Consider the following 25,060-nt stretch of genomic DNA (forward strand, 5'->3'; position numbering starts at 1 on the left):
TGAGAGACTATCGATCTGCTAAAAATTCTGCTGTACTGTGTTGTTTGTGGTTTGCTAAGGAGCCCTTGGCAGTATGGTGGAATTCTGTTAGCTCTTGGAACTTTCCAAGAGGACTTGAACCATATTGATTTCTATAGGCTGAAAGTTGATTATTATGTTGAGGAAAAAATTATAGAATAAATTATGAATATTAAAAAGTAGATATAAGTAGTAAGAATTTTAAAATAAAGTGTGAAGTATTTAATGAGGGGCAGGAGGCATAATTTTGTTAGGTAACTGTCAGACACGCCTTTAGAATGTTTTCTATAATTTATTTTGGCTATTGTCTCTGTAGGGTGTGTATGTGGGTGCATGGGTGTGCGATGTACATTTGCAAGCACGTGTGCCTGAGGCTTTCTAGCTCTCCTGAAACTGGTGTAAAAGTTGGTGTGAGCTGCCCGATGTGGGTGCTGGAAACTGAGCTTGAGTCCTGTGAAAGCAGTAAGTGCTCTTAACTGTTGGGCCATCTCTTCAGCCTTTCTTATGAAAAGAGAAAAACAAAGCAGCCCTTATATTATTGATAAACACTTCTTTTAAGCTACTGGTAGTTTAAGTGCAAGCCATATTTCATCTTTCCACAGTAATTCTAGCAAGTTCTATTTTGCGTATTACGAAATAAAAAGGAAACGATCAGTGGAGCATTATTGTCTTCCTCTCAGAAGACGACAGACACCCACTGCGACAGATCTAAGTGAGAGCAGGCAGACTGCTGAGCACACAATTTTACAGCTCCTGGAAGCTGTAGAACGTGGCTGTGTACTTGTACGGTCCGTGCTCTGGGTCTGCATGCTCTGACGAGGAGGACACCACTGCAGCCAGCACTTGGCTGTTGTAGTCATCCTCCGCCTGCTTTTCCTAACAATAAGTTAAACATAGACCACACTCAGGAACTATGCGGCTGAGCCCACTGCATAATTACATTCCCGCTTAACCCAAATTAAATTTCTTTTCAATGGCAACTCATCCCTAATTAGATTCTTTCAAATACCACCTTCCATTATGTAGTCGTCCCTGGCTTGCCTCTTTTATGCGTACTGCCCTTCTCCACTCTCTGCCCAAGAGTTACTAATTTCCATGCTCTTAAACACATTTTCCCCTCAGGATCACAGTCTCTGTCTTTTATTCATAAAATGTTTCCTTAAAAACATGATTGTGAAGTTAGGAACCTTTTCTCTTGTGTGTATTTTAGAGTAGCATTTCGTATAAGGTATGAGGAATGTTTCCAAATTAATTTTCTCCACGTTCTCCAAATGTTTCACTTTGACTTGGGAAGAACTTCTCTTTGCTGGCCACACCCATGTCTGGGATCTTCAGTTCAGTGTGGAAGATGGCAGGGGGTGAGGATTGGGGGGGGGAGCATCCTGGCTTTGGTTCTGGATGTCAAGGGGATCAGTTCAACATTGCCTCTGTCTTGTTAGATCTCTTTATTTTCCTGTGCAGTACCTCCTCCCCCAGATTTTTTTTTTCAGGTGACTTTTCATTGAAATAGTTTTCTTTGTTCTTTCTACCTATCTGTTTTCATTGCTGTCACCTGTGTTGTCAAGAAGGAACTACCATTAACACTGGAGCCCACAGAGTCCAGCCAATGGATCTGTACTAGCTGGTTTTGTGTGTCAACTTGATGCAAGCTGAAGTTATCACAGAGAATGGAGCCTCAATTGAGGAAATATCTCCATGAGACCCAGTTGTAAGGCATTTATTTTCTCAACTAGTAGTCAAGGGGTGGGGAGGGGCCCATCCCATTATGGGTGGTGCCTTCCCTGGTCAGGTAATCTTGAGTTCTATAAGAGAGCAAGCTAAGCAAGCCAGTAAGTAAGATCCCTCCATGGCCTCTGCATCAGCTCCTGCTTCCTGACCTGCGTGAGTTCCAGTCCTGACTTCCTTTGGTGATGAACAGCAACATGGAAGTGTAAGCTGAATAAACCCTTTCCTACCCAACTTGCTTCTTGGTCATGATTTTTGTGCAGGAATAGAAACCCTGACCAAGACAAATTGGTACCAGCATAATGGGGTATTGCTTGACAACCTGACTATGTTTAGGGGAGGACTGTGGAAGACTTTGGTTTTTTTTTTTTTTTTTTTTTTTTTTTCCAGAGCTGGGGACCAACCCAGGGCCTTGTGCTTCCTAGGCAAGCGCTCTACCACTGAGCTAAATCCCCAACCCTGTGGAAGGACTTTGGAACTTTGAGCTAGAAGAGCCATTGAGGTGTTAAGAGCTCTGTGGGATGTTCTGTAGGAGCTTGGAAGATAATGTTGAGAACAGTGCAGAAGATGGAGTCCTGGCTTGTGAAATATCAGAGGGAAGATTAAAGACTCTTGTTAGGGCTGTTGCTATTTTGATTGTGAAGATTCTGTGGGTTTTGGTTAGCTAGGGCTGAAGAATCAGCTGTGATTAACAAGATACCAGCACTACTAAAGTGAATTGTTTGCATTACTGGGACTATTGCTGCTAGTCACCTGGGGCTAAGTAATTAGTGGTGATTAAGGAGACCAGCATCATTGAGGTGAAATCTTCTGGGAAGTGTTTTCTGAGAGCCCAAAGAGGCTGTGTTCCAGAGATAGCCAAGGTTGTACCTTGTGCTGTGACTGGACTTGGTAATGAGTAAGAGTCACTCATGTGGTACTGGTTTTGAAGACATGAAGGGGTCATGAAGAGCCGCTGAGGTTGGGCTCTGTGAGAGGCCATGGAAGGCCATTGGTGAAGGTGCAGCCTCAGCTGTAGTTGATGGCCCAGGACTGAAGGGGTCATGCAAAGGAGTTGAGGCTTGGCACCGTGAAGAGAACCTATGGGAGGCTATTGGCGAAGCCTAGTTGCAGTGGAAGACAGCAGAGTTTTGGAGATGTCAGTACCTTGAGATGACCACCAAGCGCAGCAGCAGCAGTGGGGAACAGGCAGCTGGAGCCTAGAAGACAAGGTGTGTCTACAGAGGGCAGAGCTGGAGAAGGGACCCAAGTAATCCTAGTTTGAAAATGACATTTTTTTTTACTGGCATTTAAAGGCTTGTTAATCTTCAATTTTATAAGAGTTTTGCGTACATATCTTAAGGAACATGTGGTTAGTTTATAAAAAATTAGTTTTAAAATGTCAAACCAGATTGCTTCTTAGGGGAGACTCAGATTGTTCACAGTTTATTACTCTTCTTAATGTAGTGAGTTTCGTTTGCTTATAATTTGTTTCAAGGCTTGCATTCAGGAATAGGTTTAGCGTATACTCTCCTTTTCACATTCTTTGTTGTTGACTTTATTATTCAGTCACTTCTTTGCCACAGGGTCTGACTTTGTAGCTCTAGCTGCCTGGAACTTGCTTTGAAGACAGACCAGGCTTAACGGTTGTAATAGGAATATTGAAGCTTTCCATTTCTTCTTGGGTCAGTTTCAGTAATAATATATTTATACGTTTAAGACTCAACCATTTCATCAAAAATTTTAAACTTTTGTGGTTAAAATTGCTTATAACACTACCTCATGCCTGTATTTTCTGTGTTTACTATCTGATACCTGTTTTTGCTCTTTGGATCACAGCTCAATTTTGTCAATTTGGACAGTTCTTAGTCATTTGATTTTTGTTTTATTCAGTGTGTGTGTGTGTGTGTGTGTGTGTGTGTGTGTGTACAATGGAAGTTGGTTCTTCTTTCCCATCGTGGGTTCTGGTAATGGGACTGTGGTAGTTACCCACTAAGCCTCACTGTGTTCTCATTGTTGTGTTGTTAAGTCATTTAGAATTATTTTAAATAGACTATTTAGAATAAAGAAAATAAGGCTTTTCCCATTTGTTTTTCTGTTACTGACTTTTAACTATGTTTCGGTCAGAAAGTAGAAATCACATGATTTTAATCCTTGGGAGGTTTCACTTGTTTGTTTGTTTGTTTTTATGTTCACTTTCAGTGAGTACAGTAGATACTTTTAGCAATAGGTGTAATGCTGTATGTTTCTGTCAAGCCAGGCTAATTCCAGTATTCTTGACAGCACACCTCAGAGATACTGTGGGATTGGTTTTAAACCAGTAAATACGTCATGACTTCTCTGTTTTCAGTTTCACCTAAGTGACCTAGTCACACACTGCTCTGCACCTCCTAAGGGCGGCAGCAGCAGCAGTCACGCCGGCCACACATTGGGATGGGGAATTTCCATTGTCAGAGTCAGCCTCATGCACCCAGAATCACGTTAGGGCAGGCTCTTATTGGGGAATTATCTTGATCAGGATAGCTTGTGGGCCTGTGTGTGGAGCTTGTGGGCTTGTGATGATCGTGATAATTGAAGTGTGAAGACCTACTTTTTGTCAGTAATGCCATTCCCTGGGTTTGGGTTCTGAACAGGAGAACAGGGAAAGTGCACTTGTTTCTCTTCTCTTGACACTTGACCTGACCAGATGATTCAGGTTTCTGCCTTATTACCTGGAATTTGGAGCTGAAGTGACCAGCCTGAGCTGTTTGCTGTGTCCGCTTCACCTGTCAGGAGGTTGACCTCCTGGGCTGTCACTGACGCAGTGATCTGACTAAGGCTCTGCTCTTCCACCTTGGCAAAAGCAAAAAGACTGTAGTTAGCGTTTGCTTATCCACACTGGAATGAAAATATGATCCTATTAGCAGAATGTCCTCCTTAGAAATAAATTTTTCATCATCGTGTGACAATAAAAAATGCAAAGTCTTAGAGAGTCAGTGCTTTTGGTGGTGGTGACAGGAGACTGGTAAAGGTAGTAATTGCTGAAGTTGTTTTTAAAATAAGTAAGGCACCAGGGAAGCTTGCATATTTTAGTCTTCCTTACACACAGACACACGCACACGCACACACACAGGCACAGGCACACGTACATGCTCACATATGCCACACAAACACACATGTCGTGGTCACTGCTCTCTGGCAGCATTATATCCCACACCTTGCTCTTTGTCATGTAGGTTCATACAATATTTGAAATCTCATATTGTTGTTACTTTGCCAGTTTCCAGCATTGCCATCCACCTTCTGATTTATTCTGTTTTTAACCTGATCTCCTTTATTGCCAGTATGGTTTTCTCTCAGTAGTATGTAGCCTCTGGGCGGAGTCCTGGCTAGCTAATATTTAGTTATATTCCATAGGTAGGTGTGTATGGACTGTTCTGATACTAAGGTCCTGTTCCCCAGTTGGTTCTTAATCACTCAGTAGACAGAGCTGTGGGCCAATCGCTGAGCGGAAGGAATAAGCAGGACTTCTGGGTCCCAGGAAGCAAGCATGGAGATGCTAGGGAAGAGAGACAGAGTCCCCCATGCTTTGAAGAGAGAAGAACCAGGCAACCATGTAGGGTCTCAGGAAGAGCGGTGGGCTGTGGCCGCTCCCATAGGCAGGTGGTCAGAGATGTTTAGCAGGTACCAGATTCAGCTGACCAACTGAGTTAGCATTTGCTTATCCACACGTGGGAGGAGCGGAGCTAAGAGTAAGATAAGGGCATGTTTTCCAGGCGGCAGATAGTAGCACCCAGCAATTGTGCCAAGAAGGCAAGCTGAAAATGAACAACTCTGTGTATGCCTTTTATCCGTGGATTCAAGGGAAACAGGGAAGGGGCTGGTAGTGTGGCCCATTCCTGGAGCATAGGCAGGGTGGCGGAAAGCTCATGCAACATAGGTGTGTGGCTAAGGAATTTTAGTAAATTTATTTCCAACACCAACATCATGAAACTTTTATCCTGAAATTGGTAGATTAATTTCTTGAGGATACTGAACACCATGTAAAAGCAGCCATTTGAAATAATGAAAAAGAGATGTTATTTCGCCATTGTCAGGCAAATACTGTTTAAGTTCATTTGAAACAACCCCGTCTTCAAGGACTGGTTGGATGTGACAGTGAACACCCATAGTCCTCACGCTTGGAAAGCTGAGGCCAACCTGGGCTACATAGCAAGGTCCTGCCTCAGAAAATAAGCCAAGCCTGCAAGGGTTACATAGTGAGACCTTGTCAAAATAAAACATAAAAAAGGAAATAAAAATACCAAACCAACTCCAAAGCCACATGTGACCACTTTTCCCCTTGATGGTTGATTTCATTGTGGAAAATCAAGTCTCGACTTGGGCGTGCCTTTCTTCCAGTAGCTTTCAGGAGGAAGCACACTACACCAATCTGACTGCATCGTGTTTCTCATTTTCAGTTTGATGGCATAGCAGAGTAGGGATTCCAGGCAAGTGGCTGCTTGCTGGCTGTTCTCTGTGGTGGGGAGAAAGGCATCCGGAGACCTCTGTTCTTGAGTTACTCTTCTCATGACTGTTCTGTTGCTTTGCTAAACTCATTCTAAGTCTTTGATCTATGCCTCTTTAGAGCTGCGATTGTGCAAAGTGTTAGTTACCCAAATGTACACGATATAAGCGTTGTGAGTAGATGTTATCAGAGGAGTGTTGACAAGCCCTTGCATGGCCTGGGGGACTTGTGTAACCCAGTGAGAAAGAGGGAAATCACTCATGTGCCTTTGACCAGAGGAAGAGCGCCTCACCTAGTTGGCATGGTTGTCCATGGGTTATTAAGCGATGCATGCGAAGCTTGAGGGAAGGTACAGCTACCTCATCAGCCAGATGAGCCAGGCTAGCTGTCTGAGGAGAGGACTGCAGCCATGGCTCCCACACTTTTTATAGCCATGCACGGCAACGCTAGGCCTAACTTTCTACAATAGTGACATTACTGATGCAGCTTTCATTTTCAGTTTTGGTTTTTATTGTTATAATGGTTACTAGTGTTAAACAAATTACTGGAGTTCACTGACTTTTCCTTCAGTGCATGCCTCATGCGTTGCTCCGTGCTTCTATACATGCACACGTCACATCGTGCGTCACTCTACTCCTTGTTGCAGATTTGGCTGTAGGTGACCAGATCTCTTTTCTTTGCTAGTGTTAAAATCCCCAATGAGAACAGCTGTGGACCTTGTGAGAAACACCCAGGGGACTCTCCATACACAACAGACCACATGCTAAGAAGCAAGAATTGGTCTGTTTTCTCGTATGGTTTTCTCACAGGCATAAACTGGAAAGTGCCCGTCTTGCCTCTTCACCAGGCTCTTGCTCAAAAGGAAATGCTGCCTTAAGTGCTTTTTAAAGGAAAGGTTTGAGGAGTCGGTTTGGTAGGTAAACTGATTGCCAGGCAAGGCTGAGGACCTGAGGTCGAACTCCTAGAACCCTAGCTAGGTGCAATAGTGAGTATCTGGCACCCCAGTGTTTCCATGGCTAGAAGGGAACAGGAGGCAGAGGAGTCCCTGGAGACCAGAGGGTCAAATAGTCTCTCTTATACAGCTGTAAACAACGGAAAAGAGACTTCGTGTCAAACGGTGTCTTCTGATCTGTACGTCTGCACTGTAGCACACATCCACCTGCACACACAACACGTGCACACACACACACAGATCACACACATACACAGACAAACACACACACACACACACACAGATCATACACATACAAAGGATAAGATAAAGAGCACCAACTGAGTTCAATTAATCAATGAATAGTCTTCTGAAGTAAATAAAAGTTATATTGGTAGGTTATTTTCATAATAAAGTTTTACGTACATGGTTTGCACATAAAATACTCACCTAAATAAGCCAAATCACAAGGCTTTATATTGTCATAGCCTTAATCATTACAAAGTACTTTTTTGTTTCTCTTTTTAAAACGTGAGCACAATTTCAGAGTGTGTTGTTTCCACGTTTGCTTTGTGTCTTCTTGACAAGTTAGGGATTAAAAGGAACTGGAAAGACTACCCTCATCAATACCTGGAGAGAATTTTACTCATCACCTCCTGCTTGCGTCAGGAGGTCTCTACATAGCTCTGGCTGTCTTGGAACTCACTGTATAACCAGACTGGCCTCAGCTCCTGAGGGCTGGGACTAAAGGCTCCAGCACACCCATTTACCACAAATGTCTCTTACACTGAATTTTCATGGCATAGTTTAGTTTGCCGATTTTAATACGGAGGCATCGAGCTTAGTGAAAACTGAAAGTTTTAATTAAAGCAGCCAAGTTCTGTGCCTTTCGCAGACGGCGTCGGTACTAGCTGGCTGAGTCGCCAGAGCGCCTTATTCTCTGTCCAGCTCTTTATCTAGCTTTAGCTTTCTCGGCCAGCCTGGATGTCCTGAGAAAAACAGGCTACGTTCTCAGGTAGCTATGAATTCTTTAGAAAGCAAACTTCATCTGTTTACTGAAGAGTTGAGTGTGAGCTGAATGGTCGGATGCATTGTCTGGTTTTAGCTGTAAGTCAGTGATTTGTTATTTTTAACACAAAGTGGTTTTTTTTGAAGCTAGATTATTTATTTAAAAAAAAATCCACATACAGAATTACTAGAGGATAGTATCTTTTCCCTCGTGTCATCTTTTGGATGACAGGGAGTGTCTTAGAAATTGACTTTGAGCATTGCTGGGTAACAAGTGTTTCCTGGGGACACAGTGAGGGATATTTCAGGATAGCACCGGAAGACGGAGGCATTAAAGATGCTCTGTCCCTGTGCCCTGCCGGGAGATTTGCCTGTCCTCGATACTTAACTAATATGCCTATGAGATAAGAGAAGGGCTCCATCTCTTGCTCCTACTTTATCTGGTTTAATCATATGCCATGTTAAATTTTAAGTAACTGCAAGCATCAAAATAGATTGGGAAAGTCCTATCACGCCATAACGCAAGTACAACGTTTCAACTTGTCTAGTAGTCACTTTCTGCGGCCGTGACAAAGCGCTCTGATGGAAGCTACTTATAGAAGACAGAGTCGATTTGGGCTTCTGGCTACAAATGGTCATGGCAGCAGGTGGCAGGCACGGCTGCAGGAACAGGAAGCTGAGAACTCACGTCCTCAGACAGGGCTACCAAGTGGTGATAGGCATTCAAGTACATGAGCCTATGCAGGACATTCTTATCCAAGCCCTCGCAACCTGTATACACAGCCTGCTCTGTCATCGCTGGGCCAGGGACTGGTTTGATACAAGCGAGGAAAGGGTGGCGATTGGCTATACGTTTTAGAAGTCGTTTTTAGTTAACTATGCTGGAATCTTTTGTGTGGACAGTGCTAAAGGGGGGAAAAACCCCATCAGAGTGCTATCATGCTTGTTTTGGTAGTCCTGGAACACTTTGTGAATGGCCACAGGCTACTGACTTGGGATTAATTACAAACAGGAACCTCTTCAAAGCAGAGAGATAACTCCTAAACCCTAAAGTCCTCTGTGAGGTTACGCGCTCACTTTCTGTTAACTCCCCCTGATTTTATAGACTTCCAGTAATTGTATAAATCGCCTATTATTGTTATTAACCAAGCTACAGTATTGTAATTATTGAAGTTGTTGTGCATATTTAAAAATCGCAGTGTGCCAGATGCTTTAATTTTGTTTGAAGTTCGAGGCGTACGGTAATGAGGATAACATTTCTGTTGAATTCAAGTATTTTAGTCACATAGGCACTTTTGGAAATAAACCATGCTTTAAATGAGAAAACTTGAGGTCCGTTAGGAGCAGCACTAAATAGTGCTGGTTATTTTACCTTTAAGAAAGTGGAAAATTTACTTGGTGTCCCATTTTATTAATACTATAAAATTTAACAGTGTTGTTCTGGGCGTTGATATGCGTTCTTTAGTGGTTATTAGCCCTGGGTTATAGTGAAATGGTTTGGTTCGCTGCCTGTCTGTATTGTGTAGAATGCAAATATCAAAAGTAAGAAAAAAGCAAATACAGAATTGTCCCTGTTTGCTAAGTCTTTTGCTAATGACTTTGTAAAAAAGCTCTGGCAACTTCTCGTGTCTAAGCGGCTGAATACAGTGGGCATCTTTTTTCTCATTTAGCATAGGCTTATAGCTTCCCCAGACTCGCGCTAGTAACGGAGCTATGAGGGCTATGACAAGAATGACGGCATTGAATTTCTCTGGACTACCAGTAAATGTTTCCACGCTGATGTCAGGAATGTGGAACATCTGGAATCTTCGAGCAGAGCGAACTGTTCACTGCGGGGACACTTTCATCAACCCCGAGCCTCTTACTCCCCTGGGAGCCACTGCTGCGTGTACAGACGGTTGGATTTTCACAGAAGCATCCTCCGGGAGCTGGGCGGTTCCTCACTCATGCTTCTGTAGCCTCCACAGTTTTTCTTTTTAGGCCCGTTATTGTTTTGACGACTAGTCCTACGTTTTAACGTTCAAAATGATTTCTTTAGGGTTGGTAGCAGTAAGTTATATGTGACCAAATAGAGTGAAAAGCAGTAGAAAATGTCTTATTCTGAATAGCTAGTAGTTTATGAGGATGAGGCTGTGGTCTAGGCTGGGGGGGCCAGGGAGCTGTCCCAGTCACTGATGTGCCTGCCACACAAGAACAAGGGTCTGAGTTTGGATCCTCAGTTCAACTAAGTGCAGGGTGGCACAAATCTGTAACCCTAGTTGTGCAGAGATGGAGACAGCCAGACCTCTGGGACTGTCTAACCTGCCGACCGGTGAAGTCCAAGTTCAGTGAGAGACTGCCTCACTTGGGTGGAGAGTGACCGAGGAGGACACCTAGTGGGTGACCATTGCTGGTTTCCATAGGCATACAGCAAGCACACACCAGTGCACATATACACACACACACATACACCACACGCACATGGACAAACACATATATACCACATACACATGTATGCAAACACACACATATACCGCACACCTGTATTTAAATGCACACATGCACCACACGCACACAAAGCAGCAGAGAGGGAATGAGAAGGCAGGTTTGTGTGTCCGTGTGCTTCTGTTTGTGTGCACTGAGAATCAGAGTTCAGCCTTAGGTGTCCTTCCTCAGGTGTAGTGTCTCAGGTGATGTCTGCTGTTTTGCATGTTAGAGGCAGGCTCTCTCGCCAATCTGGAGCTTGCCGATAGGCCGGCTGGCTGGCCAACAAGCCCCCAAGTGTCCACCTTTATTGGCATCTACAGGCTTGAGATTTTAAGTGTGTGCTATCACAGATTACATTTTTATGTGACTTGAACGCGTCGTCCCCTCCCTACCCACAGCCATAAGGCTAGCTGCCTTGCTAGTCTCAGTTGCGTGCTCAGACCTCCCGAGATGCAAAGTACATTGCCTGTTGGCTGTGCCTTCCATTCAGACTTCAGTCGACATAAGCACACATGAGGTACCTTGAAGTGCTAGTGAAACCCTAGCTCTCCTGTTTTGCTGTGTAGTTTTTTTGGGCTTTCCAGACCACAGTCACGTTGGAAGTCAGAGTCTTTCCTTTCTGCTCTGCTTATGGGTTGCTTTGATGTGAGACAGATGGCTTGTACTGACTTTACAGTCATCCCAGTGAGAAGATGACTCCTGGTCATTAGAAGAAATGATGGCAATTTTCCCCTTGTGTTCTCATTTGTTCTTGTCTGATTGTCCTCCACTGCGGTGGTTCTCACCCTTTGTCTTGCTATGACCTTTTAACACAGTTCCTAATGTTGTGCTGACCCTCGACCATATAACTATTTCCGTTGCTATTTCATTACTGTAATTTTGCTCTTGTTATGAATTATATTTGCTATGCAGAATGCCTGATATAGGACCCTATGAAAGGGTCATTCAATAGCCCCCCAAAAGGGTTTGTAACCCACAGGTTGAGATTAGCTGCTCTACAGACTTCCTTTTCCCTACTGTTACTTAATGGTGAAGAAGGTGATTTTAACAATAAAATGAATCAGTACAGTTATTCCTACCAAATGTGAATATGTGTGTGCATACATGCGTGTTGAGTGTATGTGTAAGGGTATGCAACGCATGTTTGTGCATATGTGTGTGTGTGTGTGTGTGTGTGTGTGTGTATGTGTGTGTGTGTACCAGAAGGAAACCTCAGGAGCCATCCTTAGGCAGGCCAGCTGTTTCTTTTGATCCAGGCTTCCTCATTGGCTGGAGTCAGTCTGGGTTGAGCCCAGAGAGCCTCCTGTCTTCAGCTCCCTAGACAGCATTGGCATACAAAGGCCAGTTCCCACACTCAGCATTTTAAGTAGGCTCTGGGGACCAGGCTCACACTGACTGAGCCATTCCTCTAGTCTAGCTTCTTATGTAAGTTCCTGATTGATGCTATCGGACCACGTTGTGTTTTTATGTGAAAGATAGTCTTGTTATGGTTCAGATCCCAAGATCTTTCCCTGAAATTAATAGAGCCTTTGAAATGGAAAATGAAAAAGTGTCAACACTCTGTAACAGTAAATAGGAAGCTGTAAGTGGGAAATAGGAAACCGCAGTTTTCTTATGAATGTTAATTATATCACAAACTTTTAGGAAAATTGTTGAGGGAAGTAACACTAAAGGTCCCAGTGAGATGTATTAAAATAATTCTCCTTGAGATGACTTAGATTGCCATTTTCACCATTTTAGAAGATAGCCTGGATCTTTCCAAGTATCAGCTTCCCTTAAACAGCGGGGATGCCACTGTTAGTGCTTAAGGAGCCCACTGCGTCCAGTGAACTGCTTCCTGCTATCTCTACAGAAGTCAGATGTTTAGATCCAGGAGGATCGAATCATTTCGATGGACATCTCTTTGTCTGTTGGGCCTGTTCTGAGTAATCACTTCAGAGAGCCAGCACCATGGTGCTAAGGTGGGGCATCCCCAATGTGTCCTGTCTGGCCTTGGAACTCTGGAGGGAAGTGGAATTCATAATGGTATCTGAAGGATATATATTAAAAGAATTTTGTTGTACGGGTCCATGATAATTTTATGCTTACTTTCATGAAAAACAGCTTGCTTTCTGCAGCTTCCGTTTGGATTTTGATACAGAAGACACAGAAATATATTTCCTTGCAGCTTGCATATGCTGATGGCTTCAGCCCATTTTAGCCCTTGGCATCACTATTGCCCAAGCTACGGGTGTCGTGTGCAAATGATGTGGCATTATCTGCTCTAGTCACCTTTTCGGTTGCGTTGCAGACGTCTGAGAAAGCAGTTTAAAAGGGAGAATTAGTTACTTGTTCTACTTAGCATTTTTCTGTCTTTGGGAGGTGGTAGAGTGATCACCTCTTATGAGTGTGTGTGTGTGGGGGTAGGTGTTGATGACAACGATGACAATGAGCTAGCTCTCTCCTTTTCTCTCTTGTAGTCTGTTCAGGCCTCTGCCTATAGCTGCACACACTTTCTTCTTTCTGGCCCTTTGTTTGGAAAGGCCTGTCCAGAGGCATCTAGAGGTGTGCTTTGATGGCTGCTTAGGTATTGGTCAATCCAGGCTATGTGAAAAGATGATCGCACCGTCTTTACCTTGAAATTAAGCTGTTTTAAGACAGCTTTGTCATTTTCCTTTCTGTCCCCCTTGTTCTTCACTATGTCAATATAACCTGATGACTCAGGTTGAGATCTGATTCTTCTTTCTCATCTCGTCTTCATTCTTTACAAAATCACAGTGACCATTGCCTGTTTTTTGTTTTTTTTTTTAAGATTTATTTTATTTTACATTATGCATACATGTGTGTGTCTGTGCCTGGTTTTGTACGTAAGAGTATGGGTGCTCAGAAGAGGATTTTGGATCCCCTGGAGCTGGGGTTACAAGGATAAAAATAGATGGTCAGAGATTCTGTCTAGATGGCCCAGTTGCAGAGTTAGTGTTTTGTTCATGCCATGTTGTCAGTTTAGCACGTCGTCTGTCCTGTCTGTCCTACATACAGCCTCCGAAGCTTGCTTCCCCTTCTGGGTTATTTTTCCCCCCGACTTCAGCACCTGGGTTAATGCCTGCACTTCCTGTTGGTCTCACACAGTCACCATGTCCTTAGGCAAGGTGCTCCTGAAAAGGTATTGTTCTAAGTTCCTGCCACAGGCCCTCCTTATTGTACCCATCAAGGTCCCAGCGTCTGTAACAGTGTCCAGCTCCCGTGTTGCTGGGGAGACAGCTCCTGTCTTTCTCCTTTCCAACACCATACTGTAGTCTCTTCACAGAGCCTCATACACGTACAGCCAGCATCATGGTTTAGTGAGGTCTGGAGAGGCTTTAGAGTAGTGCTTCTCCACCTCTGGGTTGTGACCCCATTGGCAAACCTGTATCTTCAAAATATCTCATTACGATTCGTAACAGTAGCAAAATTATAGTTATGAAGCAGCAGTGAAATAACTTCATGGGGGGGGGGTCACCACAGCAGGAGGAACTGTGCTAAAGGGTCACGACATTAGAAAATTTGAGAGCCATTGATCTTGGGGGGGTGAAATGTAAGGGAAACGGGAAGCTAGCCAGACACCCCCAGAGTCTCTGTTGCGTGCCATGCTGTACTTGGAATGTTGGTGTAAACTTGTGATCCAGGAACGTAGCATAGGTGTAAGCTTGTCACCAGGCTTACTCGGTGTTTAGGGTAATCTAGAGCCAGAGGGAGGGACTGTGACAGCTACTCAGGAACCGGCATCAACTTCAGGTTATGCTACCCTCTGTGGCTGACAGAACTCCTGGGGAGGCTCTTGAGCTGTGCTCTGGGGAAAAACCTATGTCAGATTATTGCAAAGGATTTTAGTTTTAAAATATCTGTCTTGTAAAACTCCAGGGAACAGGGAAATATGCACAGGAACAATGCAAGTAGTCGCCCCAGCTCCCCGTTTCTCTTCCCTGGGTAAACATGGGTAGATCTTGTAGGTAGCCCTCAGTCGGCTTAGATCCTCAATGAATAGGGAATGGAGCTGAATTTCCCCCATCCAAGGGACTGCAAGGTTTCCACGACCATCTTGCCAATATCATATATTAATTTAAATCTGTTGGGTCTGTTCTTCTGACTGACTCTGTCCAATCTGAAAGCTGTAGCCATTCCCTGCCAGCCTTACCCTCAGCAGAACACCATGCTGACTCTCGACTGAAGACATTGGTACAAACACAAGGGAGTGACTGTAGCTCTCGAATGTGCTCCCTGTGTGCTTTTGCCCTCTTGGGAGCACAGGCTGCTCCCACAGCCCTGCCTGGTTCTCCTTTCTCCTTCTCACTCACTCACTGTAGAGCTGTGGTTGGTTTTTCCTGCCCTGCCGTCTCTTGCTGTTAAGGTGCAAGTGTACTGACTTGATCCATCAGATATGGATATGGAATCTAGGGCCTCACACAGCCCAGACAGGGGCTCTCTCTGCCGCCAAACTACACCCCCACTTTCTTTCCTTTGTATTTCGGGATGAGTCTTCCTTTGCTCCTCAGGCTGCCCTGAATTCATGCTGCAGTGCAGGCTGAACTTGAACTGTGACTGTTTGTTTCAGCCTCCGGAGTAGCACAGATTACAGGTCTGTGCTACTAGATCTGACTCTTATTTATCTTTTAAAAAATACCCATATCCAGTTAGAAATATCCACACTTTGTGTGTGTGTGTGTGTGTGTGTGTGTGTGTGTGTGTGTGTTAAGACTTCTAAGGGCTGTTTGTGTGTTCATCTCCGACATATTTCTTTCTGATTTTAGTTCCATTCCTCCAGTCTACTCTGTCAGAGTTAAATCCAGAGACCAGTTTTCAGGCCTTCTCATCCCTATGTTCACAGGATAGATTATTGATTCTTCTAGACTTGTTTGAGGGATTTCAACCCTCAGTCCTCCTCTCTTGAGTGGTCATGGGTCCCTCCTTTTTCGGGAAGGTGGGCTACTTTTTGCCTTCCGCCTCACTCTTGCGAGTGTTACCCAGGACTGTGGCTTTAGATACCTTCTAAGTCCCAAGTGTGTGTCTTTAGCCTGTTCTGCTCTGTTACGATCTCACGAGTGTGTCCACTGTGTGTCTCCCTGCTGTCCAGCAGCTATTTCAAATTCAGCATGTCTAACCTGAGCGGCCCTACTGTCCTCAGTGACAGCTTCAGAGGCCCTCAGACTCCTTCTCTCCATCCTGCTTTGTCTCTGGTGTTGCCCCCCCACTGCCTCTGCTCCTGACATACTACTCTCCATTCACGTTGTCGTTTGCCCCAGGCCTATGGATTTGAACATTTGAAGCCCCAGCACTGTGAAGGTGGGGACTGGCAGGCAAATTACAAGTTTCAAAGCCAGATTGGGATGTACACAGGTACCATGTCTTTTTTTTTAACAAAAGCACTACGGTTGACAAACCACTAATGAATGATCTTATTAACGAAGGTGATGAGACTGTGTGAGATGTTACAACTCCTTATGAGCCACCCGCTCTTCCTAATTATGATTTTTTATGAGTTAGGCCTGTGTTTCTGCCTTCCCCAATCACTGATCAAATTACCTGTGTCTGGTATGTAAAGGTAGTAGGATTATGGTACAACATGAGTTTATTTTTACAGTACTGCTGTTGTAAACATTGCAAAATAAAAAAGAAAAAGAGAAAAGAAAACTGCAAATGCTGCAAATGCTTCACCTCACTTAGACTTATAACATGGAGTGCTCAGTGACCCCTGACTGACCTGTGTGCTCAGTGACCCCTGACTGACCTGTGTGCTCGGTGCTCACTGACCTCTATCAACTGCAAAGCCAGACAGAGGCAAACTTCAACCTGCTTTTGAACCGCAAGTTGTTGCCTAGAGAAGGAAGTCTTCTGTCTTTAAGGATCATGGCAGATATCGGTGTTTTGTAGAACACTGCTGTAGAGAAGATAGTCACAACACATTTATGTCCAGTCTAATCGTTCAGTGGCTTCGAAGCATGTAGTTTTTAATCTTTAAGGAGAAGAGGCAGATTTAAGTCATGACAAATGAAAACAGCGCCAACACATTTAAATCCAATCAGATACGAGAGCAGAGACTGTAGTCCACAGAGGACGGCATAGCCACCTGGTCAGATAAGAGAACAAGGACTGGTCCACAGGGGCTGGCTTAGCTCACAGAGTGAGCTATCCGATGCTGTATGTGTTCTCGCTTGTATATTGCTTTTTGTACGTCCATGCAGCCAGAATTTACCACATACCATGCTCTGGATTGGTGGGACTAGTTTGAAACAGCAGGAGGTAGTGAGCTATTTAAGTTCTTCGTGTCTGTCTGCAGTCAGTCCTGTTAGTATAAACACCTTCCATAGCTTGTGACATTCTTTGTGGTGTTTTCCCATGTTTAGGAATTATTATTTGATTTTGGCAATGCTGATGGCCTAACACAGCTCCTCATGTGCGCTAGGTAGGCAGTTTGCCAATGACGTCATGTCAATGCCTATTTCTTGTTTTCATGTGAGGAAATCATGATCTGTCATCTTTCACAGTTAGCATACATTTGTGAAGAAGTTTAAATTGGCCGTCATTTTGAAAGGAAAGGGTTGTATAATTGTACCCTAAGAATCAAAATCGATACCCTTGACGATGTAGCTCAGCGGTAGAGCAACTGCCTTGCATGTAAGAATCAAAATCGATATAAAATCTGTATGTCTATCTGCTCGTGTGCATACATACTTTGAAAGGAGATGACTGGGATCAAATCCCTGCATCGTAGAAGCTAAGATGTCCCATGAGCCACCATTGGCATCGTGGAGACCCTGGGCTATGATTAATCAAGTCCTGAGAAGTGGGAGCCATAGTGTAGGTCATTGTCTGACTGTGAGAAAACTAGCACTGAGGTAAGGATCAGGTGCTTGTGTAAGAACTGGAGTCAGAAGTCCAGAGAGCCGGGAGCTGTCATGTTTGAGAATCAGAAAGTGAGTTTCTCAGTTCAGATAGGAAGGGAATGGTCTCTCTCCCTGCTCATGGTCCCTGCTCATGTGTTGTTCTCAGCAGCGGCCCCGTGGGCACACCCAGAACTACTACTGTTCTGTGAGTGATTGAGGACCCCTCACTCCAGCCCAGGAGACAAGTAAACTCTGTCACTGCAAATGTGTTCGTTGTTTATTTTACAACATTGGCTTAATTACTTTCCCCCAGCTGAGATGTGGAGATCAGGGCTTGCATGCTGTTAAAAGTAGGCAAACAGGGCTCCTGAGATGGCTTACTTCAGATGGTGACTGTTGGCCCGAATTCAGTCCTAGGGCCCACATGGGGGAAGGCAAGAACCAGCTCCTACAAGCTATTCTCTGTCCTCCACACGTGTATCATGGCTTGAGTCCCCCCTCCCCTGTCCTCCTCCCCTCTCCTCTCCCTCCACCTCTCACCCCTCCCTCCTCTCTCCTCCTCTACCTGCCTCTCTTCCCCTCCCCTCCCCCTCCCCTCTCCTCCTATCTCCTCCCTTCCCCTCTCCTCCCCTCTCCTCTCGCTCCCTCCCCTCCCCTCCTTTCCCCTCCATCCTCTCCCCTCCCTTCCCCTCCTCATGCATGAGAAGCAAATATAATAAAAATAGATGAACACTGTATACGGAATCCTTTGATTTAGTAGGATCTCTTTCACACACAGCTATATTAGTTAGGCCTCAGTCTTCACTAGTCAGTAACATTAATTGTATCCCAGTGTGAAGCAGCAGAAAGCACCCCAAAAAAAAAAACCAACAAAGAAAGACAGGCCCCTCCCCCCCAATCCCCACAGATGAGGCTCACACTTAGCTCAGTCTGTAGATTAAGCCACTAACATTGCACTACCTCTCAGCTGCAGATTTCACGTCTGCTCTATGAAAATCGATGAGACCGTGAAGGACTTTCCCCTTGCCACTGTCAGTGATAAGTTTTGTCAGTAGAGGGCACTGGCAGGACACTGCAGCAGGAGGAGGCTGTGCTTTCATTTGCTCAGTTTTGCTTCCTTAACAGCCCTTATGGGAGTCTCCAGCCTCCGCGTGGCCTCTTAGTACCACACCCACAAACAGGCGACTGATGAGCCCCACGGCCATGCCTGGTTGACTTCCTGGGCTTCGAGTGCTCGAACACCTGCGAGGTGTTCGTCCTCTGCTGGGCGGGCGGGGTCTTACACTGCTGCTGTAGGGTATTGCTGGCTTCTCAGTTCCTACAGGAGAACGCCATGTTTGCAAACACTAGATATGTAAAGATTAACTAAGTGGTCCCATTGTAGAGATAATAAAATGTGCACCCAAGTGAGAAGCAAAAATCCAGTCGGCAGAATACAGTTTATAGTGGTTAGTACCTCACAGGCCGTGATAATAGGTCAGATCTTACACAGTTTCTCCAGAGGCAAAAATGATATATTCTAATTCTAGAAGTGAGGAAGACATGGTGAAGCCTTTAGTGTCTCCATGGAGCACGTAAAGGTGGCAGGAGTGCAACATCCGCATCAGTTTACCTTACTTTTTATAATGAATTCACACCCCCCTCCCACCCCGTAAGGAGCCGATTTGGATGGCAACGTTAATTCCTTTAGACATTACACAATTGAAGGTTTGAGTTCCTAAGTTATAAGGTAGGTGTTCTACAAAACCATGATGTTTTATCTGCATGGCAAAAAATGAATTTGATGTTTAGCTTATTAGCCACAATTACAAATTAAAATTCATATAGACTATCTCCAGTTTAATTGTGTACTTAGAAGACATAGTTTGGATCCAAATCGTCTTGGGGAAATAGGAGATTCTTACATTTATGGCTGTTTTATGTTTGTATATCTACCTGTCTGTCCTCGACCTCTGTTGTTTATTACCAGAGATCATGAGAGTCAGAGAAAGATGCAGGAGTCAGAGAAAGAGGTTTTCTTGATTCTGCTTGCTAGCATGGCGATATGAACATAAGACTTCAGTAGACGTCGATTCTTAGGAATTTACTTTAAAAAGACTTAGCCCATTTTGTGCTGCCAAAGAGAATATAGTAGTTTCCAAAGACTGCTTTCTGTAGTTTCCATTATCTACCATCAACTGTGCTCTGAGAATATTAAATGGAAAATTCCAGAAATAAACAATTCATCTTCTTCAGCAGGGTGATAAAATTCTGCAGCATCCCCCCTGGAGTGTGAGCTGCCCCCCTGTCCAGTGCATCCACACTGTGTGCCACCTGCCCCTTAGTCATCCCCCCTGGAGTGTGAGCTGCCCCTCTGTCCAGTGCATCCACACTGTGTGCCACCTGCCCCTTAGTCATCCCCCCTGGAGTGTGAGCTGTCCAGTGCATCCACACTGTGTGCCACCTGCCCCTTAGTCATCCCCCCTGGAGTGTGAGCTGCCCCTCTGTCCAGTGCATCCACACTGTGTGCCTCCTGCTCCTTTGTCATCCCCTCTGGAGTGTGAGCTGCCCCTCTGTCCAGTGCATCCACACTGTGTGCCACCTGCCCCTTAGTCATCCCCCCTGGAGTGTGAGCTGCCCCTCTGTCCAGTGCATCCACACTGTGTGCCACCTGCCCCTTAGTCATCCCCCCTGGAGTGTGAGCTGCCCCTCTGTCCAGTGCATCCACACTGTGTGCCACCTGCCCCTTAGTCATCCCCCCTGGAGTGTGAGCCGCCCCTCTGTCCAGTGCATCCACACTGTGTGCCCCTGCCCCTTAGTCATCCCCCCTGGAGTGTGAGCTGCCCCTCTGTCCAGTGCATCCACACTGTGTGCCACCTGCCCCTTAGTCATCCCCCCTGGAGTGTGAGCTGCCCCCATGTCCAGTGCATCCACACTGTGTGCCACCTGCCCCTTAGTCATCCCCCCTGCCGTGTGCGCTGCCCCCCTGTCCAGTGCATCCACACTGTGTGCCACCTGCCCCTTAGTCATCCCCCCTGGAGTGTGAGCTGCCCCCCTGTCCAGTGCATCCACACTGTGTGCCACCTGCCCCTTAGTCATCCCACCTGGAGTGTGAGCTGCCCCCATGTCCAGTGCATCCACACTGTGTGTAACCACCTGCCCCTTAGTCATCCCACCTGGAGTGTGAGCCGCCCCTCTGTCCAGTGCATCCACACTGTGTGCCACCTGCCCCTTAGTCATCCCCCCTGGAGTGTGGGCTGCCCCTCTGTCCAGTGCATCCACATTGGGTGCTTCTTGTTCCTTAGTTACGTACTTGGCCTTACGTACAGGATCTTCGGTCATAAGGTCATGGCGCTTGTGTTTGTAACCTTCCTTTTATTTAATAACCACACAAGGCACAAAGAAGACGTAGGAAACCGTGCTGTGGGGTAAACACACACGTTGTTTGATACTGTGATTTTACCCACGCCTGGGGACTGACTAATTCATAAGATAAAGAAATTTATTATCTCGTGGTTCTAAACAGCTATTTGAACACTGCTGGGGCAGTGTGGGACAGCAAGGGTGGGCCCTACTGTGTGGCCCAAGGGAAGAGAAAAGAGGGTAAAGAGGAGGCTGAAGTTGCTTTTTATAAAGAATTTGCACCTACGGTGTAAGAAGTCGATTTAGGTAATACTGTTAATTCCTGAAGGCACCATCTTCATGGCCCAGTCACCCCTACCTCTCAATGTGCTACTACACTGGTGAGTTCCCAACCCGGGCTTTTGTGAGGAGGAGGGGCTCAAATCATAAACACCTAATTTATATGTTATTTCTGTCTTGATTCCTCCTTGACAGGAATTGACTCCTTTCCTCTATGTTCAGAGACCTCGAGTAGGTTAAGAAAAAAAATTAAAGATGTGCCCTCCCTCTAAACATCTAGATCTAAAAGCATTGAGTTGAACTTGAAGAACATTCTTCACTGTTGGGACTCGCATATAACCGTACATTCAGTCCCACATCAGAGCAGACTCCACTCTCTTCACGGACTGCTGATTTCTGGAACCTGTACCTCCTTCTTTGAGACTACATGCCTCCGGCCTCTTGGCTCTGTCACCCTGCTTTTATTAGTGGTTGACACTCTCCGTCTCTTCTGGCATTGGTTGTGGCTTCCAGATCAGGCAGCTGAAGGGGAAGGACTGTGGTTGTCACTGGAGAGGCAGACTGCGGTGGTAACATATCAGTAAGCATTGTGTCATGCTAGAAAAGCCAGAAAACCCAGATTTAGGAGCCTCGGCTAGCAGGAAAATTATTTTTTAATGCTCGAAGTATAAAATGACTTGTTTTTACAAAATATAGGCAATACTTGTGTGGAGTTAACACTTTCCATGTGTAAAGGAGTGTGCTGTCATATCCACTTGGTATGTCTGTTGAAGCTGTTTTGACTGTGAACCTTGGAATACAGAGGTGTTTTGTTCTAGAGGAAGATGCATTGAGGAAAGAATGCTATTTTATACCACGGACATTGGGCTTGGAGCCCCAGGATTCCATTGAAATTCTAAGACAGCGATTTGACCTTAATATTTTTGTGTTGCTATTTTTTATTTTGAGATCACTATAGATTCGCGTGTTATTGTAAGGAATGATACAGACTTGTGTGTCACCCACTTCCTTCCAGTTTAACATCTTGTACCGACCACAGCAGAATGTGGCAGCCAGGAAACTGTAATTGATACAACCTGCTATGACTTAAATGTGTTCCCCAACATTCGTGTGCCAGCAGCTTAGTTCTTGGGGTAACAGTATTGAGGACCACGAGGCCTTTAATAGAATTCATCCCTCAAGGATGAGCGAATGTTGCTAGTGCAGGAGTAAGCTTGTCACCCCTCACTTGCTGTGTTTTACCATGGGATGACAATACAGATGCCTGCACGAGGCACCTTCCCCATGACTGACTTCCTGACAAGTACTCTTGCACTGTTTATAAACTGCCCATCAGTAGCACTCTGCTGTAGTAGCTTGAAGCAGCGTCCAGCACTCTGAGACACTTACTCACTGTTTCATGTTTGCACACATTACTATTTGCTCTTGAACACAAATGAGATAAGGCTCAGCTAAATCACAGGAAATAAAAACTTCAAATGTAGACATGGGGATCCAATATTGATCTCTCTTATATTTTTGGTTGTGAGCCTAGCCTTTTAACGGCTGAGCCATCTCTCCAGCCCACCAATATTGATCTCTCTTGGCTTTTCAATAATACTGATCAGTTTTACCAAATTACAGTAATCAGTAGCTGGACAGGGCCGAGTTGCATATGGACTGTGTTGTAGTTTTACTGCATGCTGGGCCTTCTTGTATACTGACTGACATAGCCTTCCTAGCAATGACGCCATGTAGTTCCCAACCAAGTTGAATTACTATCCTTAATGAAACCTGAGCTTCATTTCAGAAGTTGTTTTCTTTTACAACTTCTGAAATCAATAGAAAAAGATTGTACCCTGTTTTCTTAATTTTACATTCTAAGTCTCCGGCATTACCACCGACCCTGGGCTATTACTGAGTTTGGGGGTGTATCTCTGTGGGAGCTGGGACGGGACAGAGGATGAGTGAGTGCCATGGGTGCAGTTATGCTGAGAAATGTTCATCTTTATTTAACTTTAAAGAAGACCTGGTTTAGGCAGAGTGCCAGGTTTTTTAAAAGAGAATTAATGGAAAATATCAAGAATACTTAGTAATATAATTGGAGTTTTTCAGTCTAATTTAGGGTTATTTCTATGACTTTTTTTGGTGTGTGGCTAAATACAGCCTCAGGGGCATTTGGATCTAATCAGGTATTCACAGTTACTTACCTGCCTTTAGAGCGGTGCCTCATTCGTTTGCTCACGAATTAGGACTGACTTGTGTTAGAAAGATAGTCGCTATGCTAATCAAGAGTCCATAATTTACTGGTCTTTGCTTGTTAAGCATCTTATAACATTTTCACCACGATGAAAGGCAGCCCTTACATGTGTTGCCTGCCTCGGGAGGTCTTGGTGTTTTTGTAGACAGTAGACAGAAATAAAAGGAATTTTGTCCTTTTTACCTCATGTAATTCCCCTGGAAGATGCACCAAGTGCTGGGAACTGATACTGACTTCTGCCAGGTCACCTCCCTCAGGAGTCATGAACAAGCACTGCTGGGGCAGCCTCTGGACTAGAGTCTGGCTGCCTGCGACTGAGATGGATGGTTTCTGTGGCGGCCTCCTACGGAATGCTGTGCTTCTGTCTGTCTCTAGCATTTGTCTCCCTCTAGCATCTCATTCGAGGTGTGCCACAGCAATCTGTGTCTGCTACCAGAGGAGAAGCCAATAAACTTTATACACCACAGATGTAAGCAGTGTTCTGCACAGTCCCAACAAAAAGCCATAGTCCACAGTGGTGGAGCAGCCCAGGAATCACCGTGTGAGGTCAATCTGGCCCACCAGGCAGAGCTTCATTTGCATCGTAGACAATGCAAATGTTTTGAAGCTTTATGTTATTAGAACTTCCTTGCCAACTACAAAGCCTTTTTGTGGACCTCTATGTCGTACTCTCCTACGGAAGTTTTTCCTCCTTGTGACTCACTCCACTCCTTGGCTAACAAGAGCGGAATGTAGTAACAGTCAAGGGAAGGACAGCGTGACTTTCTCTCTTCTTTCTTTTTTATTTTTGAAGAACGGTATACATTTTCTGTCTCAGGTTATGTAAACATGCATAATGTTGACAAGTATGAAAGGTAAAAAAAAAACCTTCTCTTAATATATACTTCTTTGAAATTTAAAAATCAAAACACTTCCTTTGCTTTTTCGAGAGCACTGTTTGCTTGATGGCCCAGAATATAAATCCAGTAAAAATGACACGTTCCAGCCGTCACTTACGCATACACCTCCAGTGAAATTAATGGGATCATCCTAAGATTACACTTTGTGTTTTATTTTCATTTTATAGGTCTGTACGAGCTGTTGGCTGCTCTGCCTGCCCAGCTGCAGCCACATGTGGATAGCCAGGAGGACCTGACCTTCCTCTGGGACATGTTTGGTGAAAAGAGCCTGCATTCACTGGTCAAGGTAAACCACACTGATGTCAGCTTCTCTTTGCAAAAAGCAGATGGAAAAAATATTTCGAGTGCCATCTAGTAGACCAAAGATGAAATTGTTACCGCCTCAAAACAAAACAGCCTTGTTCTATTTCATGGCCGGGGTGTGGAAGTTGTTAAAGATCTTACCAAAAATACATACATGACTTCACTGAAGGGGGCGATGTGGCCGTGCGTGCTCATGCGGCAGTGCTCAGCTGCCCTTGTTTAGACAAAGGACGGAATAGTGGCAGGAAGGTTGAGACTCCGTTATGGTCGACATTCTCGAGCTGGAATTTCACTTAAATAAACAAATGTTCACAGCAGAAATGAGAAGGAATATGTGTTCTGAGGTCAGGAACGGCAGCAGGCCAGAAGCCACGTTAATTTAAAATAATTTCCTTTAACAAAGTCAACTGAAATTCTAGTAAGCTGTTTCTTTTATTGGCCTGACTCCACTGAAATGGTATTTTGTAGATAAATACAGTGGAGCTAAATAGGAACGAAAACAGTTTTGGAGACTGTTGTAAGGAAAGCATCCCACCACGAGAACCA

At 44.8% G+C, this 25,060-nt stretch overlaps 1 long non-coding RNA gene across 1 annotated transcript in view; it reads left to right on the forward strand.

Annotated features, from left to right (window-relative positions):
* LOC116883402 overlaps positions 1-24,683 on the forward strand; it is a 108,169-nt gene extending 83,486 nt beyond the window's left edge. Inside the window, exon 3 of the long non-coding RNA XR_004385760.1 lies at positions 24,379-24,683. This is a non-coding gene — a long non-coding RNA (uncharacterized LOC116883402). The remainder of the gene's footprint in view (positions 1-24,378) is intronic.
* Positions 24,684-25,060: the final 377 nt, after the last annotated feature.

Source organism: Rattus rattus, chromosome 14, assembly GCF_011064425.1.
Source record: "Rattus rattus isolate New Zealand chromosome 14, Rrattus_CSIRO_v1, whole genome shotgun sequence".
Classification (NCBI taxonomy): Eukaryota; Metazoa; Chordata; class Mammalia; order Rodentia; family Muridae; genus Rattus; species Rattus rattus.